At 37.5% G+C, this 23,019-nt stretch overlaps 1 long non-coding RNA gene across 1 annotated transcript; it reads right to left on the reverse strand.

Annotated features, from left to right (window-relative positions):
• Nucleotides 1-2,253: 2,253 nt before the first annotated feature.
• On the reverse strand, nucleotides 2,254-20,367 carry LOC103555540 (uncharacterized). The gene is made up of 3 exons (XR_546026.2): nucleotides 20,246-20,367; nucleotides 3,452-3,634; nucleotides 2,254-2,674 (listed from the first exon to the last, which is right to left on the reverse strand). It is a non-coding gene; the product is annotated as an uncharacterized lncRNA (long non-coding RNA).
• Nucleotides 20,368-23,019: the final 2,652 nt, after the last annotated feature.

Consider the following 23,019-nt stretch of genomic DNA (forward strand, 5'->3'; position numbering starts at 1 on the left):
AGAATGACTTCCATGATTCCTTCCCAGAGTTGCTGGAAGTAGTAACGAAAGCAAAATTACTCTCAAAATAGAAAATGTAACCTATTACTAGCAGCTTGTAGAAGGCAGCTGGAAAGCAAGGTTGAGATGAGATCAAGGACAGGCCAAAGCCCAATGTCCACCTTGCGTCTTATGCTATGACACTGGAGGGCCATCTCTTTGCCAGGAAAGATCTTTTATGAAATGTCTGCCTTTGGGCTTCTTTGATTTTTATATTCAATAATAATGGCTGTTTTCATATACCTCCTGATGAACAAAACCATAAAGAAATTTAGTACTTGGGATGAATTTCTCTTACCTAGCCAAACTTGACTTCTCTAAAATATTAATCTATTATCTGAGGTCATTCCCAATTAATATTAAAGAGATGTGAATTTAGTAAAATTAATTTGTTGATTCCAAATATCACAAATGTCAGATACTTTTCTCTCTGACTTACAATTCCAAATATCACAAACTTCACATAGGTCTCTCTCCAAGTTACAGTTCCCGGAAGATTCAGGAGACACGAAGGAACATTCAGAAATCAAAGGCCACTCCCAGACACAGATACGAAATGACCGCCCATGTTATTTCATGTCCCTGCAACGATCTTCACTGTTTTCTTTTCCTTCTCTCAGCTTTTGTTCCAACATGGCGGAAAAGTGAGGGTTGGCGGAGTAAGTAATACATCATGCAGAGTCGTCATTTATCTGTGGGATCTCTTACCATTCATATTTAATGTAGCCATACTTGACTTTTAAGGGTGTTTTTAATACAGGAGCCCAGCAACTCCCTTTTCAGTGACATGCCTGGAATGCACTGTGTACAAGAGCCTTGCTCATTCTTTGTGTTGACCACACATACATTTTAACTGTTGAGCTACACCGAGCACCAGCTGTTATGCTTGGTTCCTTCCCTCTTCTGCCAAACCTCTGCAACAAAGGGGGTCTCCATTAGACTCTGCATTCAACTCCTCACCAGGGACAGAACCACTTACAAAATTTCTGGCAAAATATCTACAAAAGCCAAAATATATTACCTAGTGGACATTTTCTCCCGTCTTTTTGGAGCAGAGATGCCCACCGATGGAAGAATGGTTTAGGGTAACCATTACCTGGAAGGGAGTGAGAGGGATTGATACTGAATCTTCCGTCTTCCCTAACACCTGATTATAGTTTGTTAGTTTTCAGTGCTTTTTTCCCTTTTTGCCTTCTTATAAAGCATTTACTAAAGTGTTAACATACTTCAAGAATTCATCAGTTTTATCACTTCAAGGTTCAGGTCAGCCTTGTGATGTAACAGATAATACATTTATGTCTGGCAGTGGAGATATCTGATTACATGACAGCAATTTGACAGAGAAACTTCCAATCTGAAATATGGTTTTGTAACGTGTTGGCTGGTTTCAGCCTGTGTGCCTTCTTTTCTTCAGCTTTTATCCTGTACTACAAAGGCTCTGTAACTGGGACACGGTTAGCAAGACTCAAGGTAAGAAAACCCATGATCTCTCTGTGTACAAATATAACATGGTTCTGATTTGTAATTCAAAGAACTGAGATAGAATTTAAAATGTTAATATTTAAATTAAAATGTTAATCCACTGATGTCTCAAATTCCATCAGCTATAGAGAACATCATCTTCTACTCAAAAACCAAAACACCATTTATTTAATCCACATCAGAGTTCTCTGACTTAATTTCTGGAATAATGGCTACTCATTTTCCATTTGTCTTCTGTGGCAAAGACTTAGCTCTCTGTTCATGGGATGCTGCCTAGCTGTCATGGTCTTGCTCAAGACTCACCTCCTCCTTGAAGGTGTCCAGAATCCCTCCAGGTCATGTCTCATTTGCCATCTGGTTGCTATGATCACTCATGGAGAAGGTAGCAATTACTCAAGGATGACATGCACTGTTATTTCCCACTTCCTTTTGCATGCTGTGACCCACTGGCACCAAATAGTCCTAGAGTTTAGTTCTTGGTGTGGCTTACAAATTATATTTTGTTTCACAAAGCCTACTAAAGAACTGAGTCTATAAGTAAATACTCAATATTTCTGTTGATTAGTTTCTTTTATGCATCAGAACCTTGATACACTTAAGAGATAGCCCTACAAAAAGATCATTTTAATGTAGTAGGGGAGGCAAAGTTTCACCTCTACTCTCAGAGGGTTCTCACCTGGGCCTGAGAATTAAACTGACGTAAGACAGATAGACAAGAGAAAAGCACACAGCTTCATTTAATGTAAGCTTTACTGATGTGGGAGCGCCCCGCAGTAATGAAGACCTCAAGAAGTGGCAAAATCTAAATGCTTTTATGCTAGGTTGAACAGAGATAGCAGTTGTGGAAAAGTAACTAAAATACATGAGGAGGCCGAAGGAAGATGGGGATTATTTTAACAGCTCTGTTGTGCAGAATTCTCTCCACTTCAACTTCCCATCCTTGATGACAAGAAGTTACTTTCCTCCGGAGGCACAGGGAGGTCATCTTCCATGTGGGGTCTTGTCTCCCGCTTCCAGGAAGGAGAAGGAAGGTCAGAGCACCCTTCTTGCTCTTGCTTTTTTTTTTTTTTTTTAAGTGCCTTTAGCCAAAATTATCCTTATGCCAAAGTGGCATAGTTTGGCGTGGCATATTCTGCCACCCTTCGGTAGTCTACTGAAAATAAAAAGCAGAGAAGGTGAGAGCACATCAGATACTCTTCTGTGCCTTTTTTGTGTCTTATTCACTTTTTGTCACTGAGTATGCCGTAATCTTCATGTATACTGCCTCTTGTCATCCCGCCTCGATTTGGGTTGAGCTAATTGAATTCTGACCAGTACATTTGATTTGCTCTGGACCTGAAAGTTCATTCACTTTGTACTCAAGGACAATTTGGAGACCCTTCGGTCTGAATACTGAGGGTCGTCATCAAGAACACTGAACCCCTGGCAAATTTCTGACAGGATATCAGGAATTAGGACAAATATCCATGCCTGAGGCTCTGCCTTGATCATATATCTGGCCCCCAGTTTGCTCTGGAGCAGGAGCCTGAAAAGCTCTCTCCAGGGATCTGGGAGCCAATCCTTTCAGGACGCCGCCTTCCCTGAGGCCACTATGAGATCTGCTGGATCCCAGGGCTGCTGTCTGCAAGCCCGGGATGGAGGCGCTGCATGGCGTGGTCCTTCTGACCACGTGTGGTCTCCCTGGCCAGCCTGCGCCCATTGGTTGTTGCTAGACCTGCCCTGTCAGACTCATCTTGCCTCCAGAAGATTTCTTCTTCACTTGTAGGACTAAACTAACAGCTTGGCTGCTGTGTCCTGCAGAGGATTGTGATTCTCCATCTGTGTCTGATTGCTTGAGTAGACAAACACAGAGAGCTGGGCTCCCTAAGCACAACTTGGGAACAAGCATAACATTTCCAAAATCACAGCACCCCATGTCTTGCTTTGTCACCTGGCCACATAGTAGGTCTTCTTGTGGGTGTGAAGAGTAAGAGGTGAGCAGTGAACAGGCTGTCTTCCTCTGTCATGATCACTCCTGGCTCTGTTATTTCATAGCTGTTTGGTGGCATACAATCAATCACCCTCTCTGGTGCTAATTCTCCTGATGCCTATTAATCCTTATTTTATGGGATAGCTGTGGAGAGTAAACAAGATAAACTATATGAATCATTTAGTACAAAATCTGCCATACAATAAGCCCTCAAATCTCAGTTTTCTTCCTTAAAAAAGTAGCTATACAAAGTAACTGGGTTCAGTTTTAAGGATAGCATTGTAATGATGAGTTTGTTTTGTATTTTCCTTTAAATTAATATGTATTTATTATTTATGTTTTACAGTTATATTTCAGTGTAATTGATATTCCTTAACTGCATATATTTTAAATGTGAAATCATCCTCACAATCAAGGTAATGAGCATGTCTGGCTCCCGCTGATTCCTTTGTGCCCGTTTGTAATGCCTCCCATGCATCCTTCCTTGCGCCCCTTGCCCACCCATCTTCAGATAACCACTGTTCTGCTTTCTGTCACTTTAGATTAGCTTGCATTTTGCATTTTTATAAATGGAATTATATGCATGGAATTTTTTTTTGGCTCACTTTTTTCATTCAGTATAATTATTTTGAGATTCATTTATTTGGTTGCATGGAGCAATGATTCATTTATTTTCATTTCTAAGTAGGATTCATTTTATGGACATACAATTTATTTATGCTTTAATCTATTGATGGACACTTGGGTGGCTTACAGGTTTAGCTTCCACAAATAAACATGTCATGAATATTTGTATATCTAAATGTAAGAGCAAAAAGTATAAAACACTCTGAAAGAAAACGTAAGGGAGAATTAGTGACCTATGGTTTGGCAAATATTTCTTAACTATGAAATAAAAAGCAAAAACCATAAAAGAAAACAGAAAAATGAAGTGTACTTATCAAAATTAAAAACTTTTGCTCTTCAGGTGGCAGTATTTAAAAAATGAAAAGTTAAGCCACACACTAGAAGAAAATATGTGTGAAATATATGTCCAAGAGAAAATTTGTATCTAGAATATATAAAGACTGCTTACAACTCAATAACAAGAAGACGGCAAATTTGACCAAAATAAATAAGCAAAGATTTGAACAGACCCTTCACCAAAGATGATATATGGATGACTAATTAACAAGTGAAAAAATGCTCAGTATATTTCATTGTTACAGAAATACAAATTAAAACCACAATAAGGTACCCCTAAATACCCACTAGAATGGCTAAAATTAGAAAGAGACTACACCACATGTTGCTGAAGATGTGAGCGATTGCAGCTCTCCTTTGATGCTGGTGGGCATGTAAAATGGTGCATCTGCCTTGGAAAACAGTTGGCAATTTCCTGGAAGTCAAATGTAAATCTACCATATCACAAAGCCATTCCATTCTTAGGCACTTACCCAAGAGAAATGAAAGCATATGTCCATACCAAGACTTCTGGCTTTAAGTTAAAAGAAGATAAACTGAGCTCAATATATAGAGTTCAACTTAAAAGAAAATAAACCAAGCTCAATCTATAGAAACTGATATCTCGGAGAGTGATTGAAGCTTTGTAATAGAGACCATTACCTCAAAGGATCATTTAAAATTCTATAACAAGAGAACAACTTGAGGTCCTTTTCATTTTCATTGGTTATTTTTTAAAACATGGGGGAAATCAAAAGATATTAGAAATTATGGTGTAAAGGGAAGAAGTGATACAGAAACATAGGAAAAAAAAATCCCAAAAATGCTATCCAGCAGTAAGAAATAAATTTGAGAAAGATATATGCTAATAAAATCACAAATAAATAAAAGAATTTTAAAACAAATATACTAAACACATAGTATTATTCCACTTGATATTCCTAAAATAGTCAGTTTTCAGATACATTTCAAGGGAGCAAAATGCTATAGTAGAGTAAGAATTAGATGGCAAAATGAGGTCTGGGCTTTAGGTACAGGTGTGTGACCCTGGGCCTTCCTAGCATTTGCATTGATCTTAGGCTTATATTAGCCCTAGGGTGTTGTCTACCTGTAAAATAATGATTTTCCAATGAACTAGTGCTCTCATTTGTAAAGCCTACCATTTCAGAGATCATGTTTCTAAGGAGTTAAATGTTGTTGTCATCGGTACTGTTTCTGTCATCATAACATCATTGCTCCCACCAAATTAAGGAAAACTTAATTTGTGTTGTCACTGATGTATGGAACGGCCATTTTAAAGGCAATCTTAAATGCATAATTGCTTTATAAAATAGTCCTCATGATATATAAAAATAAATAAACTCTAATTTGGTGTATGCTTTTAGAATTTGGATAAGGTGTGTTAATTCAAGTTAACAATGGATATTATATAAAATGTACAAATGGGCAAATCCCTTTATTTGTTTTCAGTCATTTGTGTAATTCACACTCCAACTGACAGCACAAAATAAACTATTCTAGAAGTATGAAATCTTTGTCCAATAATTTCCCCCATATGTTTCTGGAAAATAAATAATTGGAGCTTAAGAGAAATGCTCTCTCTTCTCTCATTTCAAAAGAACAACGACCTAGTATCCTTTTCTACTCTTTAAAAAATTCTTCACATCATAGATCAAGTCACTTACATTTGAAGGAAGCCAATATTAATATTTCCTTTTCATCATATAGTGCTTATAAAGTAGTTCAAACGATTTCCACACATCTGTAACTTAGATGTAGATTACCACGTCCTGTAAAGACGTAATTCTAACATTCTTGTGCTTTAACATTTCTCCAAAGGACTGTCAACTGTTTGGCCTAAATCATCCGATGAATCAGCCAATGACGTCAGCCCGAGTCAATGTTCAAAGAAGTAAAAATAAGACCGCTGTTTAACAGCAAGTCCAGCAGAAGTGGGTAAACCCTCAGCCATCTCAGTTGTTTCTTTAAAAAACTCCCCTAAGCAATCAGAAATTTAGACAAACAACCTTAGGCATAATTTCTTTTTCATTAACAAAAATATGCCAGGATATATGACATGCTATCTCAGGTAAACAGAAGTAAAAATTGTAAGGCAGGTAAATTTTCTAATTTTCTATCCCTGTCATAACTCTTCTTTCAAACAGACCCAGTTTTCATCAACCCTGGCAATTATACCTTAAAACCATCCTTCCTGACTGGAAAACAATAGAACAAAACAAAACACAAACGTTAATTTATCTGAGTTTCCGTTCTTTTTATATAAAAAGAAAAAACAAATATGCATTAAACTCATGTAGGTATAGTAGGAAGAATTTCTTTACCTAAAAGTAATACCTGCTTGAATATTTACAATACATTGAATGTAAGCATTTGCTCTACTTTTTTATAAGAGGGACCAGCCTCCATTTTTTCCCATTGCTTCCAACAGCATTCTTTGCCAGCATTTAGTATTCCCATTCGGCAGTAATAATCTTTCTAAGTTTGACAAGATTTAAGCAATTTCAAATTGTTTTCAAGGCTCACTTGCAATTCATGTTTTAAATTGTGGTATATGAAGCATGTAAAACACTTGTTTCAATGAGAACATGATGCCTGCACTTAGTATTTACACAATATGAAATAAATCATGTCAGAATTAATAAGGTCTAATTCTATTAATGTCAGAAAAGATTAACGTAGGTTCTCTCTTCTAAGTAGACTTACCCGGGACTCTTTGAATTATTCTTGACAGTGTTAAAATTAGACTAAGCCTACAAATAAAATAGGCTGGCAAATAAATTGAAGTAATAAATTAAGACATTGTGTAAATAAAGGTGTCTGTGTTAGAAGCAGCAGATTTGATGGAAAATCCTTAGTAGATTTGTCATCAACAACACATTTATTAGTATCTCTCCTGATGATTCTAGTTGTCTCTGAATTGAGTTTGTTTCCTTTGTGTGTTTTTATTAAATGCAATTTTCATATTTGGATGTAAAAAAGTTAATGATAATTGAGAGGCTATACCAAAGCAAATGAGGATGATTTGATGCTATAGCGAAAGAGGTCTTGCTTGTCGGGTTGATTAGCTTGATCAGAGGCAGCAAAAATGTGTATCTCAGCCTCATGGGTTTGTACATTCAGAGTCAGCGCAGTCAGTGGTTGACTTGTTATCTTTTTTATCTCTACTTTTGTTTACTTGTACAAATTAGTACTGTACTCATGGGGATATGTTGTTACAAGAAGTGGGAAAACTAAGATGGGTTTCATTTCACCTTTCACTGAACTTTTTCGATCTATCCGTGAAAAAGCATTGCTTTCCTATAAAAAAGTTATTTTAAAATATGGTAGTATTTCAACTGGTAGTAAATGATATTATTCTTCTATTTCATTAAGAGAAATACAGATCAAGTTGAGGGGACTGAAAAGAATGAGGGAAAGTGGTCTAAAATAATGTAGAAACACATAACAATATGAACTTACAACAGCAAGTTCTTAATGGGAAAAGTACTTGACCAAGGACATTATGGATATATACATATTATTTATTATGAATTTATATAATTATGCATATATACTATTTAAAGCTTAGGGTATATGGCATTTATTTAAATTCTCTGAAGAATTTTGTGTAAAATTTATCATAATCCAAAGAACAAAACTTAGTTAACTCAAAGAAGAAAATTTTGCTCTGATGATGAAATAGCAGTAAGTCATGTTTTTCTTTTCCCCTGAAGAACATTGTTTGGAGACCGTGGGTTGATACATGGCTTCAAACGTTCAGTTGGAAGAAAGAAAATGGGAAATAAGTACGTTATCATTGCAAACTGTCTGCAGAAGTTGCCTGTAGTTTGTGTAATCTCATGATACATCTAGAACATGAAATATCCCGGGAGGGTTCAAATAACACTTTGTGGGAAATGTGAGGGGAGCCAGAGAAAGCCTCTTCTCCACGGAGGGCTGGTGCCGGGACCCTCGGATTGAATTAAGGTCTGTCAAACATTCACTCTCAGCACAGTGCTGTTCCAAGGACTATGGGGACATGGAAGGTATACTGGGCAGTATCATAGTCCTCACTAAATTTACAAACTGATATAAGAGGCAAGATTTATCATATAAAAATTACTGTCGAAAGTTATTAAAATGACTAAAATAATCCAGCGCTAAGTATGAGGTGCTGAGGACAGTTGCAGTAGGGAATTTCAAGGCTCAGGAACTTTGGACATTATGGAAAATAGGATTAGAGTGCAGAGATGGTGAGTGAGCAGAAGACAGCCGTACGACCATGTATTTAATGTCAATAAAGTAAAAAATCCTTCCCAAATGTATTTACGTGTCTGTAAAGAGATGTTCCTCACATCACTGTTTACAATAGGGAAAGAGTGGAAACTATCTAGATTCTCAATAACAGAGAAATAATATAATAAGGAATAGTTTATCTGTATCTTGTAATTATCCAGTACTTGAAAATTCTGTTTTCCATGACAACACTATTCGATTATTTGGGAAAATCTCACTACATAGATAAGTAAAAGTAAAAGTCAGGATACAAAATTTTTTATGGAGAATAGTATTAATTTATCTTAAACACACCAAAATTATTTCTGATCAAAGTGAACACTACCTGCAACCTCCCCGTTCAGCACATGCACACACAGAACACATGCACACATGTGCATACACATGCACATACACACACAGCAAGAATGCATGCACATACACCACACATTGTAAGAGGGACCGGCCTCCATTTTTTCCCATTACTTCCATGAGCATTCTTTGTCAACTCACATTCACATATGTAAACACACATCACGGATGTTCACATAGCACTCATATACAGCACACACATGCCACACAGTGCATGCATGTGCACATGCACACACAAACACACGGCACACATCACACGCATATGCACGCAACTGTAACTGTATCTTTAAATCTTTATGTCAGAATAACTAAAGACCTGACGGGGTGGATTACGCCTTCAACCCTTCTAGCAAAATTGAGTTTGACACTGAATGCAGCCGTGTTGCCTAATGATTGAGCTGGCCCACTAACTAGTTCTGTACCTACACACCCCAACCCTGGATGAATGGGAATGGACAGTGGGGGAGGCACTTGCTAGACTAGTACTACTGCTGGCACTCCGGATCAGCACAATGACCAATCCTAACATGCCTTCCCCAAACGGAAAAGTTTGGTAAAAATAATGATAAATAGAAAAAAGGAGAAATAGTAGCTGAGGGTAAAAGGAGGAATAAATGGACTATGCGATGAGGCAAATCCAATATTATCTTGATGCCTCATGAGAGGGTCAGAGCAAGAGATGATGTTGTCTTGCTCAATTGTACAAAACACCTGCAAGGGGAGCTACATGTTGCCAAGCCCACTGGTGCTCTCAGAACCTGACAAGCTCGGATGAAAGCCGAGAAACCGAGTGGCATCACTGTAGGAGACATTTTGGTCACGTGATATGGTGAGGAACTGAACCAATTGTTGATGACTGAGTAGAACTCTAGTAATGGGCCCGTATCGTTTGAGTTTCATTTTTCAGCTTACATTTACCACCATATCATGATATAGCATAATACTAGTATGGTTGATAAGATTGTAATACTGATATTGGTGGTCGAATGCATCAGGAAATTGAGTTAAAGTTCCCTCAGACTTTAGCACCAATAACATTGACATTACCAGTGGAAATACCAAGGAAAAATGACTGGCCTGAGCAAGAAGTGGATTTAGCTAACCATCAGCTAACTTCTATGCTACGCAGCTCTGCACAACTTTTTAATACTAAAGGTCCAAATAGCAGTAGATCAAGGAGGGAAATGAATTATCAAATTAGCGCAAAAATACCAAAGTTTATGTAATGTCTTTATAGGATGAATTAGTTATTTCTTTGAATCTATCCCTACACAACATTGGATCTTCCAAATGTTAGGCATATCCAGAGTGATACCATTGCCATATCTTTCATGTAGATGCCAAGACAAGTGTGATTGTTTTGCTGTAAGAGAGCCACGGCCGAAGGGCAGGGAGTGGCTTGCATAGTGAAGAACTAACCAAAGACCAAAGAGAGGTCTGGCCTTTCTCCTCAGCTCCTAGGAGGTCATCTCTAACACCTACTTGATAAGATCATCTTTGTTTACCTTGGTCCTGGGCCACAGAGATAGTCTGACAATGTGATTTATGGTGGGGACCTTGGACCGTGCTGTATCAACTCAACTTCAGGAGACTCTGGGACTACAGATCAGTCAAATGGACCGTCAATTATGTGTACTTGACAGAATCCTAATAAAACCTCTGAACACCAAAGCTTGGGGAGCTTCCCTGGTTGGCAATATTCCATGCATACTGTCACATATCATTGCCAGGAGAAGTCAGTGCTGTCCACGATTCCCCTGGGAGAGGACACCTGGAAGCACCTGTATGGGGGTCTCCTGGATACTACCTCATGCCCCTCTTCCCTTGGCTGGTTTTAATCTCTATCCTTTTGCTGTAATAAACCGTAACTGTGGGTACAACAGCTTTCAATGCGGGTTCTAGAAAATTATCGAAACTGAATGTGGTCTTGGGGGCCCCAGAACTTGCAACTGGTGTCTGAAGTGAGGGTACTCTTGAAGGCTCCTTAACCTTGAGGAAATACACAAATCGCTCATGGAGTATTCTTGCCAAAAATACCTTAAACTTGAATCTAATCATGAGAAACAATTAGACAAATCCAGAATGTGAAACAATTAAAAAAACAACTAGCCTGAAATCTTTTTTAAAGGTTGGCACCTGAGCTAGCATCTGTTGTCAATCATCTTTTTTTCTTCTTTCTTCTTCTTCTCCTCAAAGCCCCCCCAGTACCTAGTTGTATATTCTAGTTGTAGGTCAGTCTGGCTCTGCTACGTAGGACGGTGACTCAGCACAGCTTGATGAGCGGTGCTATGTTTGTGCCCAGGATCAGAATTGGCGAAACCCTGGGCCACCAAAGTGGAGCATGCAAACTTAACTATTTGGCCAAGGGGCCATCCCTAGCCTGAATTCTTAATTATGTCAACAATCTGAAATCAGATAAACCAAAAAATGTGGAGAGAATTCTTTTAGTATAAAGTGTTACAACATTAAGTCGAAGAGAGAAATGTTTCTCCTTATCATGGAATAGTCTTTCAGTTCACACATTTTAGGCCAGCTGAGTTTCATGCCCATCCCTGAACCACTAACATATGAGTAGGGCTTGCTGTGTGTTGCCTGGCATAAGCCTGGGATCGCCACCCAATCCCGGCAGAGTTGATGACGTTGCTCTGGTTTGCTCAGCTAATTCACAGACTACCCCCAAAGTTGAGGATGGAGTCATGTTTTCTCATCACATGTGATATATTAAACAGGGGAAAAGATTGTAAGTCATAACACTGTCCAAGGCATGCACATACTTTGTGCAGATTTTAGGTTCAAACACACCAAAAGAATAAATGTCCACCTTCTTCTGAAACCAGTGGGACTATGAGCATGCAGATAAGTATAGTATTTGGACTCCAAATGCAGAGACCTAATTTTGCTTTAATATAGCTCAACATAAATCAATAATCCTTGAGAGAAGGATGACAAATAACAGCTATTTGAAAACCACTAAATAGCACTGCTTGGAATATCACTTTCTTATATTTTACAGATTCTCTTGTCTACAACACCACTAATATTAATGAAAAATATCTGTAGCTGCTAGGATCACGCTTCACCATGAAGGATGTGCCCAGTCCAAGTATTTTTCTTTTTCCTAATAGTGAAGAGTTGAAAGCAGGATTCAGATGACCTTGGATTTTAAAATCCTATAACTCTAAAAGAAATAGAAGAAAATAGAAATGATTCAAAAGAGTAGAACTTCAAAAAAGTGAATGCAAGTTAATAAATTAGATGTTTCTAATAAGTTAGATTGGGCCTAGAAATTAAAAACTCATTGGAAACAAAAATAACATTAAAAATAAAAGTAAAACTAGGAAATAAAGAAATACACATTAAAAAGAAAAAACCCAGGATATCTCAATTTAAATGAGTCAAATATGTGATCAGAGAATGCCCATAAAAGAATCTGCAGATGATTAGCAAATGAGTATAAAGTTTTAAATTACATGAATCTAGGACTACAGTAGGAATTTTGTGGTTGCTACATAAGGATACATTACTTGCCAGCACAAACAAGTTGAATAGCTTTTAAAAAATCTATAATATTCACTTAATAACAAAATATAAATTTAAAATAAAATGGACATTATTTTGAAACATTTTGTTAGAAAAGAAATCTTGATCAGTCATATCAGTTTGGGTGATTATTTCTCTGATTAGTGTAGAAGAAAATATACATACTAAACTGGCCTTTTTTTAAATTATAGAAAATAAGATTACTTTTCTTTGAAATGATAAAAATATTAAAAAGAGCAAGCCTTAAAATAGTGTCTGCGGGGCCTGCCCGGTGGAGTAGTGGTTAAGTTTGCACACTTTGCTTGAGTGGCCTGGGGTTTGCAGGTTCTGTTTCCCGGGGCAGACGTACACACCACTCATCTAGCCATGCTCTGGTGGCATCCCACATACAAAATAGAGGAAGATTGACACAGATGTTAGCTCAGCGACAATCTTCCTCAGGCAAAAAGAAGAAGATTGGCAATAGATATTATCTCAGGGCCAATCTTCCTCACCAAAAAAAATTATATATATATATATATATTTTTTTATATAATATATATAATATAATTTATATTATGTATATATTAATACTAGGACTAAATACACAGACTGAAATAAGAAATCATAAAAGTGGCTTATTTTCTTTTATTGGGGGATTATACATTATAAATTCTCAAATTACAAGTAAATACCAATTTGTAACAGTTCATAGCTACAAAATGGAAAACTGGTCATAAAAGAAAATGAAGCACAGACATTTAGTGTTTCCACAGGAACACTTGAGTCGTATGAGGAATAATAGAAGCACAATCCACTCCGGAAAAGGTTTCCTAACCTGACTGTCCCGTAAACATAAAACATTGACTTCTGCATCTGACCAGCTCTGGTGTTGATGGACTAAATACACAACGAAGTGGCGATCATTTCTCTGCTGACAAGACACAATACATGAAATATGGAAACTGTCTCCATCTTTATGGGCACGAATCAATTTTACTTTTAACCTGCTCAGTCCTCTCACTGATGTTCAATAACAATTTCATCTTTAAATGCTACTTAATTTTGCCTTAATTTATTTTCTGGCAAATGACTCCACGCAAAATTGAATTCAGTGAGAACGATTTTCCTCTCTTAACCTTTACCCTTTCAAAAATTCTTTGCCACCAATCACTGCAGAGTTTTTTAACTTTATTTTTAGTATATCTTATTTAAAGAAGGCTACAAGAAAATCAACAAAAAATTGGTACCATCTGTTTTCCAAACCATGTCAGGCTAGAGTAAAGGGATCATGTGAACAATTACTAAATGAATCAATTTAAAAAATATATCTATGAAGATGCTGGGAAGCATCTGAAAGCAAAGAGAAACACAGAGAGAGCTGCAACTCAAGAAATGAAATTGGAAGGAGTAAGGGCTGCAAGTTGCAATTTCCCAGGTCCAGCTGCTCAAGCTCCATAGCAAAAACTTCAGAAAAATGGTGGGAAAGACCACAGCCTCATTAGGTAAAGGTGCCAGACACTAACGTTCAGGGCTGGAAAATGTAAAGGGAAAAATCCAGGGCAGCATGAGAACCATGGGCATAAAAGAATCTATGCTTAATAAGCCCAGAAGACTGAGAGGAAGCAATGCATTCACTAAATAAAAACAGGATGGCAAGAATAAGGGAAATCGTGGCACATGAAAGATGCCATAGGAGTTTAAAATGAGACAGTGAAATTGATGGTTCAGTACAAGGGTGGGCTGATAAAGTCAGGAAAATTTCTCTGAATTAGTATAAAAGTAAAATGAGAAGAGAAACAGTTTTAAAATATATGTATACAAGTAATAAAAGAAGAGTATCAAGCAATTATGTCCGAAACCCTCCTTATATCTGTCTGCATGTGTGTGCACATATGTGTGTGTGATGACAGAAACAGATGTGTTAAAAAAATAGTACAAGAAAAATTGCTAGAATGGAAGAACTCAAAACTGTCATATTGAAATTGTACCCCCTACAAGCAAAATGAATGCAATGATCTAAATAAAAGCATGTTTTGTGAAATCTGAAAATACTGGGGATGAAGAAAAAACTATAATAGCTTACAGAAATAAAATGCAAGTTTCCTGCTGAAACAGGGAAATCAAAACAAATTCTAACTTCTCCTAGACTTTTGTTGAAGGTAACGATCATGTCCATTTTTGACACCAGCATATAGCATATCACCTGACGCAAAGTGAGTGCTCAAGAAAAGGTGGCTGAATCAATCAATCAGTCATTTTCTCTACTTGAGATCAAGATTGCTCTCTCTGAAGAAATGAAAATTAGGACAAGTGTTTTTACATAAATAGAAAACCAGATAGTCTTGGGAAGGTAATGACTAATTCAAACAGCATATTGGCAAGATACAAAGCAGGTGAAACGGTGTTACAAAAACACTTGAACTTTTTTACTTCCTTGTCTTTTTGTCATTTCCCCATTCTCTTTGTCTTCTTTCTTTAGATACTTTTCTGGAATTTTTAAATTTAATCATATATATAGATTTGGCCCTGCCTCAAGTGTTTCAGATAGACATATTAGTCAGGGTTCTGGAGAAATAGAACCAATAGGACATGTTTCTGGAAAAGGATTTATTTTAGGGAGTTTAAGGCTCACACGATTGCAGAGTTTTGGTGAGACCAAAATCTGATGAGAGAGCAGCCTAGGGACCCAGGAAGGAGTTGCAGTTTGAATCCAAAGACTGTCTGCAGTAGAACCAAGAAGAGCCAATGTTGCTTTACTCAAAGTTCACCAATTTAAATAAAAATCTTGTCTAAAAATACCCTCATAGAAACATCCAGAATAATGTTTGACCACATACCTAAGCACTGAGGCCCAGCCAAGTTGACACATAAAATTAACCATTACAATAGCTAATAGAGACTTAGGTTAAATTGACTGAGTATATGGTCATTCCAACTTTATAGGGTCTATAACAAAAGTATCACATTCCACCACCCAATGTCCTGCAGAATTACTAATGGCAGCATTCTCTCCTTTTCTCTTTCTAGGAATACTTTCTTCCAGGCAGAGAGTGGCAAGTGGGGTGTAGCACATAATGAACAGACATCATCTATATTATATTACTTTGCATAGTAATATAAATAGAAATTTTCTAGTTAAATTTTCATTAGAATCATGAAAATATTTTCACATGTTTTATTGAAGAAACTTCAATCCTATAGACTAGTTGCAAAAATTGTACAATGAACAAGTGTGTATCCTTCATTTAGATTCACTAGTTGTGAATTCCTCTCTCTTTCTCTCTCTCTTTCTGAATGTACGTGTATAGTCACCATTGTCTCCTCCTCCTCCTCCTTCATAGCTTCGTTCTTTTTTGCTTTTAAGATTGGAACTTGAGCTAATATCTGTTGCCAATCTTCTTCTTTTTTCTTTTTCTTCGTCTCCCCAAAGTCCCCCAGTGAGTAGTTGTATATTCTAGTTGCAGGTCCTTCTGGCTCTGTTATGTGGGGCACTGCCTCAGCACGGCTTGATGAGCAGTGCTAGGTCTGTGCCCAGGATCCAAACTGGTGAAACCCTGGGCTGCTAAAGTGGAGCACTCGAACTTAATGACTGGGCCACGGGGCCAGCCTTGTTCCATTCTCATTAATTTTGTCAATTCATTGAAGAGTAAGTTGCAGATACCCCAATCCTTCAATCTTAAATAATTCTTCACCTATCTTCTAAGAACAAAGCCACCAACTTACATATCTACAATACAATGATCAAATTCAGAAAATTTATCCTGTTACGACACCAGTGTGTATTCTCAACTCCAACTTCGTATTTCACTAATTATTCTATTAAAGTTCTTTTTTGTTTTTTTCCCCTAAGATTGGCACCTGGGCTAACAACTGCTGCCAGTCTTTTTGTTTGTTTGTTTCTGCTTTATCTCCCCAAACTCCACCCTGTACACAGTTATATATCTTAGTTGCAGGTCCTTCTAGTTGTGGATGTGGGATGCTGCCACAACGTGGCCTGAGGAGCGGTGCCATGTCCTCACCCAAGATCCGAACCCTGGGCCGCCACAGGGGAGCACGCGAACTCAACCACTTGGCCACGGAGCCGGCCCCTATTAAAGTTCTTTTTCAGCACTTTTTTTCAAGTCAACATGCAATCTAGAAATAGTCATCTCATTTAACTACCATGTCTCTTTAGTTTTTGGGGGGAACAACTCCTCAATCTTTGTCTTTTACAACATTCACGTTTTTTGAAGAATATCTTCAAATTGTTGCCTGATTTGTGGATTTCTGATTGCTTCCTTAGGACTAGACTCAAGAGTCTGTTGTTTGTTTTTTTATTGGCAGAGATTCTCCCTGAGTTGTGCACTCTCAGCTGATCACACTGGAAGACACATCTGTCCCATTCTTGGAATGCTAACTTGAGTCATGGAGCTGTGGTAGCATCTGCCACCTCTCTCCACTGTAAAGGTAACTATGGGGGTAAAGGATGTTCAAATATCCTTTTTCCCCAAAAACTTTTACCAAATCATCTTAGCATTCGTTGATTACTCTTTCCTGGATCAATTATTGCTATTGTGGTTGCTAAATGATGATTTTACTACCTCCATCATTCCACTGCATTTATTAGTTGGCATTCCCCCATAAATACGGCTGCCCCACCTTCTCTTTTTGAAGTTAATTTAATCATGTACCTTGAAATCAACATTATAAATATTAAGCTATGGCTGACATAGGATAGTAGATATATATCTGAGATACAGTATATTGTGTAGACCATTGGATAGAAAACTCAACCTGAATTTAGTCCAAATTTTATTGATAACATGCAGCGGATGTTAGGAAAATCACTTCACATCTCTAAGTTTTAGTATTTGCATCTGTCCATTGAGCATTTTGACTATTTAAACGTCAACATTTTCTTTAGTTTTAATAGCCTACAACTCATAAAAAATTTTTGGTTGGTCTTTATGAGGCTTACGAGAACTTTAACAGAGGAAATTCCCCCTTCTCAGTCTTAATAACAGCTGGCTTAATTAATTGCAATTGGCCAAAAACTGGCAAAGAAACTCCTAACCCCATTAACTTATTTTGGTTCTCATTAAACTTTTAAATTCACTTACTTTCCTTTTCTCCTGTCTATTTCAAGCTTATTTTCATCTGTGTTTCGCAACCATATTTGGAAAATGCACAGATTGAGCACACATGTAGGTGGAATTATACAGCTAAAAAACATTCCATAAAATGATCTTGGATATTTCAGGGTGCTTCAGGATTAATTATAGTCCTACAATTCCCACATTAAGGCAGACTGTGGGTTAGAAGGCTGGGCTGAGAGAGCTGTCGTCCCAGTAACAACATTTGAGGCGAGTGATTTACTAGAACAAAGTCTGTACCAATTTCAAAGTAAACTTTTTACAAAGTCAAATAGCCATTAAAAAAAGTGGCCCTAGATGTGTTCCCAGCAAATTCTGCTCTATAAATTCTAAAACTGTGAGAAAAATGTGGTTGAAAGTTGAAGGTTGACAAAATGTATAATCTCAAGAACCTTTCAGGAATGATAATTTTAACATCATTACTAATACTTACGAATCTAGAGAGCAGAATGAAAAATCGCTCTGGCGATAATATGGGGAATGCAAAATAGTTAAGCGTACATTAAAGGTTTAAAGTTTCAATTCTGAAAACAGCAATATATTTGGTTGTTTCTCTTGACATTGTTCAGAGGATAAATTACGTATATAAAAAACAATTTGTTACTTTCATGCCTGTCATTTTTAAACTGTAAATTTTAAATTGAAAAGTGTTAAGGAAGGTTTATAATGCCACTGTGATTTTCCTGGAAATAAAATATTCAAAAAAATACATGATAAATGGTCACTCTATCTATATCTGTCATTCGTGTTTGATATGTACATGCATATATGTGCATAAATATATCTCTATAAATATATGAGCATAATAGATCATTTTTATTGAGTATTTCCTTGTAAAGAGGTCCTAAGTACTTCACATGAATTATGATTTTATATAAATTATGTCACTTAGTCTTCTTAATAATCCAATGAGACATCTACTACCATTGTCCCATTTTGCGGTCAAGGAAATCAAGTCAAAAAGTGATTAAGTTAGTTGTCCATCATCAGACTGTTAATAAATGGCAGAACCATTGGGGAAACAGATTATATGCCTCTAAATACTGTGTCTTTTATTCTTAAAATTTATTTAATCAAAAAACTTAATATGGATGCATTTCTCTCTTTTTTTCTCAAGATATATTTATAATATATGGAAATAATGTACATTTCTTTTTATATTTACATATAATGTGTATATGTTTTATGTTCACAAAAAGCAATGTACAAATACATTTCCCACCTGTTTTCAACATTGGAAGGAGCCCAGACTGACCACGTGCGCTGTCCTGGCTTACAGTTTGATAGGGCTGTGACTGTGTTCTCTGGTCAAACATTATTTTCGTGGTCAAAATTAACCTTTAAACCCTGTAAGACCCAAGAATGTGGGAATGCTTTTAGTGGCTTATTAATGTAACAGGGAGAGGGGCTGCTCTTCTCTCTGTCCCATGGCTTCCAATTCTTCCTATGGTGTTGACGACACAACACACTGGCTGTCAATCAAAGAGTCAAACAGAATTCTTTAGGACCACAACCCAAATGTAGAGGGTGTTGTCTCCTGGTTGAGCATCCAACAGGTCAATCTATCATTTTTTCAGCTGTTTTAGGAAGATAAGGCTCCTGGTAATGACCGTGGATGTCATGGATGTGAGCTGTCTGCTTCCTTTCTTTGCTATAGAATAAAGTATTTGTTGGTAGTGATTAATAAGACTTTCTGAAAATCCATGTGTGGTGATTCTGGCAGAAGTGTTACAGCAAGTGAAGGAAAATTCACATCTGTATTGTAAAATGAAGAGTGTCCTTCATTATGAAGAATCTAAAGTAATCAACTTGCCACTGGGTATATCACTGGTCCTTCATGGAATTGCCATAACAAAGGGTGTGCTGAATTGATCTCTTCCTTAAAACTGGGCACTCACCAGGAGCAATAACCCATCAACCATGTGAGTGGAACTAAATAAATTTATGGCCAGAAACTACTTTGGAAATTTACACGGGTGACTAAATTAGTTCTCTATTTTGTATGCTTCTCTCTCTCTCTTTTCTTTCTCTCTCTACCTCTCTTTCTCATTCAAATGTTAAAACACATCTCTGAAACCTGTCTAATCTTGTTTTGGCTGAGCTAAAGAGCCGGGAAAGTTTCCACAGCAATTTAAGGATTAATAGGAAAATCAGAGCTTCTGGATTCTTGATCTGGTAGTGGTAGCACCAGCTTTTCGTTCTTCCAATATCCCCCCAGGAGTTAAGAAACTGCAACAAGGTTGAGCAGTAAAAATCCAGGAAAGAGGATAAGAAGACAACCAAGGTGAATGCCTCCCTCCCACCCCCTTTTTTTAGAACTTTTGATCACCAGAGGCCTTATTTTATGTCGCAATTACAAAGACTTGAAAAGCACCTCATCAAACAAGCATGCAAAAATGAAAGCAGCGCGGTGCCAATTGGGTGCAGTTAATTTTTAATTATTCTCTCTCTCTGCTGACTTTGTTTATTGCTAAGCAGCTGTAAGGGTAGAACCCGCCAGAGGGGAACTCACCAGTCCTGTGTGAACGGGGATATCCTTATAGTACATGGTCTCAAAATAGATTACAACTGAGACCGCCGCAGTTCAGGACAGCTTGTTTTTCCCTCCTTAAATGTCACAGTAATACAATCCCGTCTCTACAAAGCCAAGTTGCCCAGAAATGCACAAAGTTTGTGGCTCTCACATTCCCCTTGCTCCTACTTGAGGAAAGATCCTATTCAAATCAGAAGAAAAACACCAGTGCCACATTAAAAAGAAAACACCACCAATTAGAAAAACAATCTACGGATCTCTTTATATTCTGTTCAATAACCATCCCTTATCCTTCGGAGACTTGAAAAATAAAAGTGAAATTGTGGTGTTACAAAAGATTAGATTGATTTTAAATCCTCCACGCACTCAAGGTTTCACTGCTTTTTGCCAAAACATGGTAATCCGGCCCTGGAACTGTACCCATCTCTGACGGTGAAGAACCATGCCATGTGGGCTGCCTTCCTTCTGGGGATGGTTTACGAGGTGAACAGAACCCAGGGCTTGTCAAAGATGCTGTTATACAACAGAGGGTTCTGATATAAGAATACACAGAGCGAGAATTGGGGCATAAGCTTATGGATTTCAAGACTTCTTTAATTTTTCTCAGGTCTATTGATCACAGGTAAAGTTATACACAAAGATAAAATCAAGAGAACAATACCTATTGTCACTTCAAATCCTCTGAAAATACAGATTCTAGGGTAAATCTTTGGGGATTACATGCATTCTCAAATACAAATGAAAACAGTTAAAATCAGTGCCCAATAACATGGAAATAAGTCATAGAGTAGATTCCTTGGGAGAAGTGTTCATAAAGTGTTGATATTTAAATGTAACGGTGTTATATATTTTTATTGTATTTGGATCATATGACATCCTACTTATCAAGTGTAAATCAACTTTAGTTTCTCTAAGACAAACATAAAATCCTGATTGCCATTTCTTATATAAAAACTACCCCAGCCTATCTCACCTTTCAGGTGAGCCTAAATGGAAGTGTCTATATGGAAAGTGTGATTTGTTGTCCATCTTCCAGTTGTTTAGTTGTGTTTTTTCCCATTCTGAGGTGGCTTTCCTGCTTGGAAGAATTGCCTCAGGGGGATGTTTTATCTTAAGTGATAGTTAGACTTGGTTTTAAAAAAAGTCATGGGCCAGCCTGGTGGCGTACTGGTTATGTTCGTGCACTCTGCTTCAGCTGCCCAGGGTTCACAGTTTCTGATCCCGAGTGTGGACCTAAACACCGCTCATCAAACCATGCTGTGGCAGTGTCCCAAATACAAAATAGAGGAAGATTGGCACAGATGTTAGCTCAGGGACAATCTTCCTTAAAATAAAAAAAGCTAAGCTAAACTAAAAATAATCATTAGAGGCTGACCCAGTGGCATAGTGGTTAAGTTCAGGCGTGCCCTGCTTTGGCAGCCCGAGATTTGTGAATCCAGATCCTAGGCAGGGGCCCACACACCACTCATCAAGCCACGCTGTGGTGGCATCCCACATCCAAAATAGAGGAAGATTTGCACAGATGTTAGCTCAGGGATAATCTTCCTTAAGCAAAAAGAGGAAGATTGGTAATAGATGTTAGCTCAGGGCCAACCTTCCTCACCAAAATAAATAAATAAATAAATCATTAAGATGAGTACTAAGCATTAGAATTAGTGAACACAAGTAATATCTATTCCCATCAAGGTGTTAAATTCTTTGCTTTTAGCCCTGTTTGATGTGCACCCAAATCCCCAAATTGGTGTATTTATCATGGGAGCACTTGAGTGTGACCTTCGTAACTATTTGGTCCAGGGACCATTTGGTGCATGTGTTTCTAATGGACTCACACTTAGCTCATGGAAGTCTGGCTTTGCGGAGGAAGTGTGAGGTCCAAGAAGCTGTTGGGAGGCACTTTTCTTGGAAAAAGGAAGTTATGTTCTTTTATTTTATAGTTCACAGACTGGCTTCTAAAGATTGGAACTTATTTCTAATGTATGAAATCACGAAGTTAGAATATGTTCTAAATTTGGCCAGGCGTCCTTCCGTTTCTGATTAGAGTGATGTCACAGTTTGAAGCTAAAGGCAAAGGGCCAGCAAACCCTCTGGACCGAGGAAGCAGAAACTGCATTTCCAGGGTTCCATTCTCTTAAAACTCCCTTCAAAGGAGGCCAAAATGCTTGTGTACAGACACTGTCATCCATGATGTCATATTTCCCAGTAATTCTAGAACAAAGTTATAGCTCCTTCAACAAATTTCTTTAATATCTTAAACATTCATTTTAATATTTTTAAAAGATTTCATTGCTCCGTGGAATCCTTTGAAACTTCGATACATAGTATGTTTAAATTTTGAAAGTTCCGTTTTGGATAATAAATCATGTGTTGCCCTCAGTATCATTGGAGCAAGGAACCGATTGTGATGCAAAGTTCAAAGGCTTTGGAGCCACAGACCTTGGTTCTTCTTGGTTCTTCCTGCTTTCTTGGCTACATGTTCACGTACAAAGTGCTTGATCTTTGCATGTCAGTTTCTTCACATGTAAAAGGGACGATAGTGCTCACCTGAAGTTTCGGGAAAAAAAGTCAATGACATCATGCCTGAGAAACAAGTAACAGTGGTCAGCCTTTGTAGCGACTCAGCAAATGCTAATCTCTTTCCTCCTTACTGCTTCAAATAGCAAATCTCTCTACCGTTATTGACAATTAATCCATATAATGAGTTTTTCCAGATAACAAAATCCTACTTTAAATCACATTCCAGGGAGTGAAATTCC

The sequence above is a fragment of the Equus przewalskii genome, chromosome 30, assembly GCF_037783145.1.
Source record: "Equus przewalskii isolate Varuska chromosome 30, EquPr2, whole genome shotgun sequence".
NCBI lineage: Eukaryota > Metazoa > Chordata > Mammalia > Perissodactyla > Equidae > Equus > Equus przewalskii.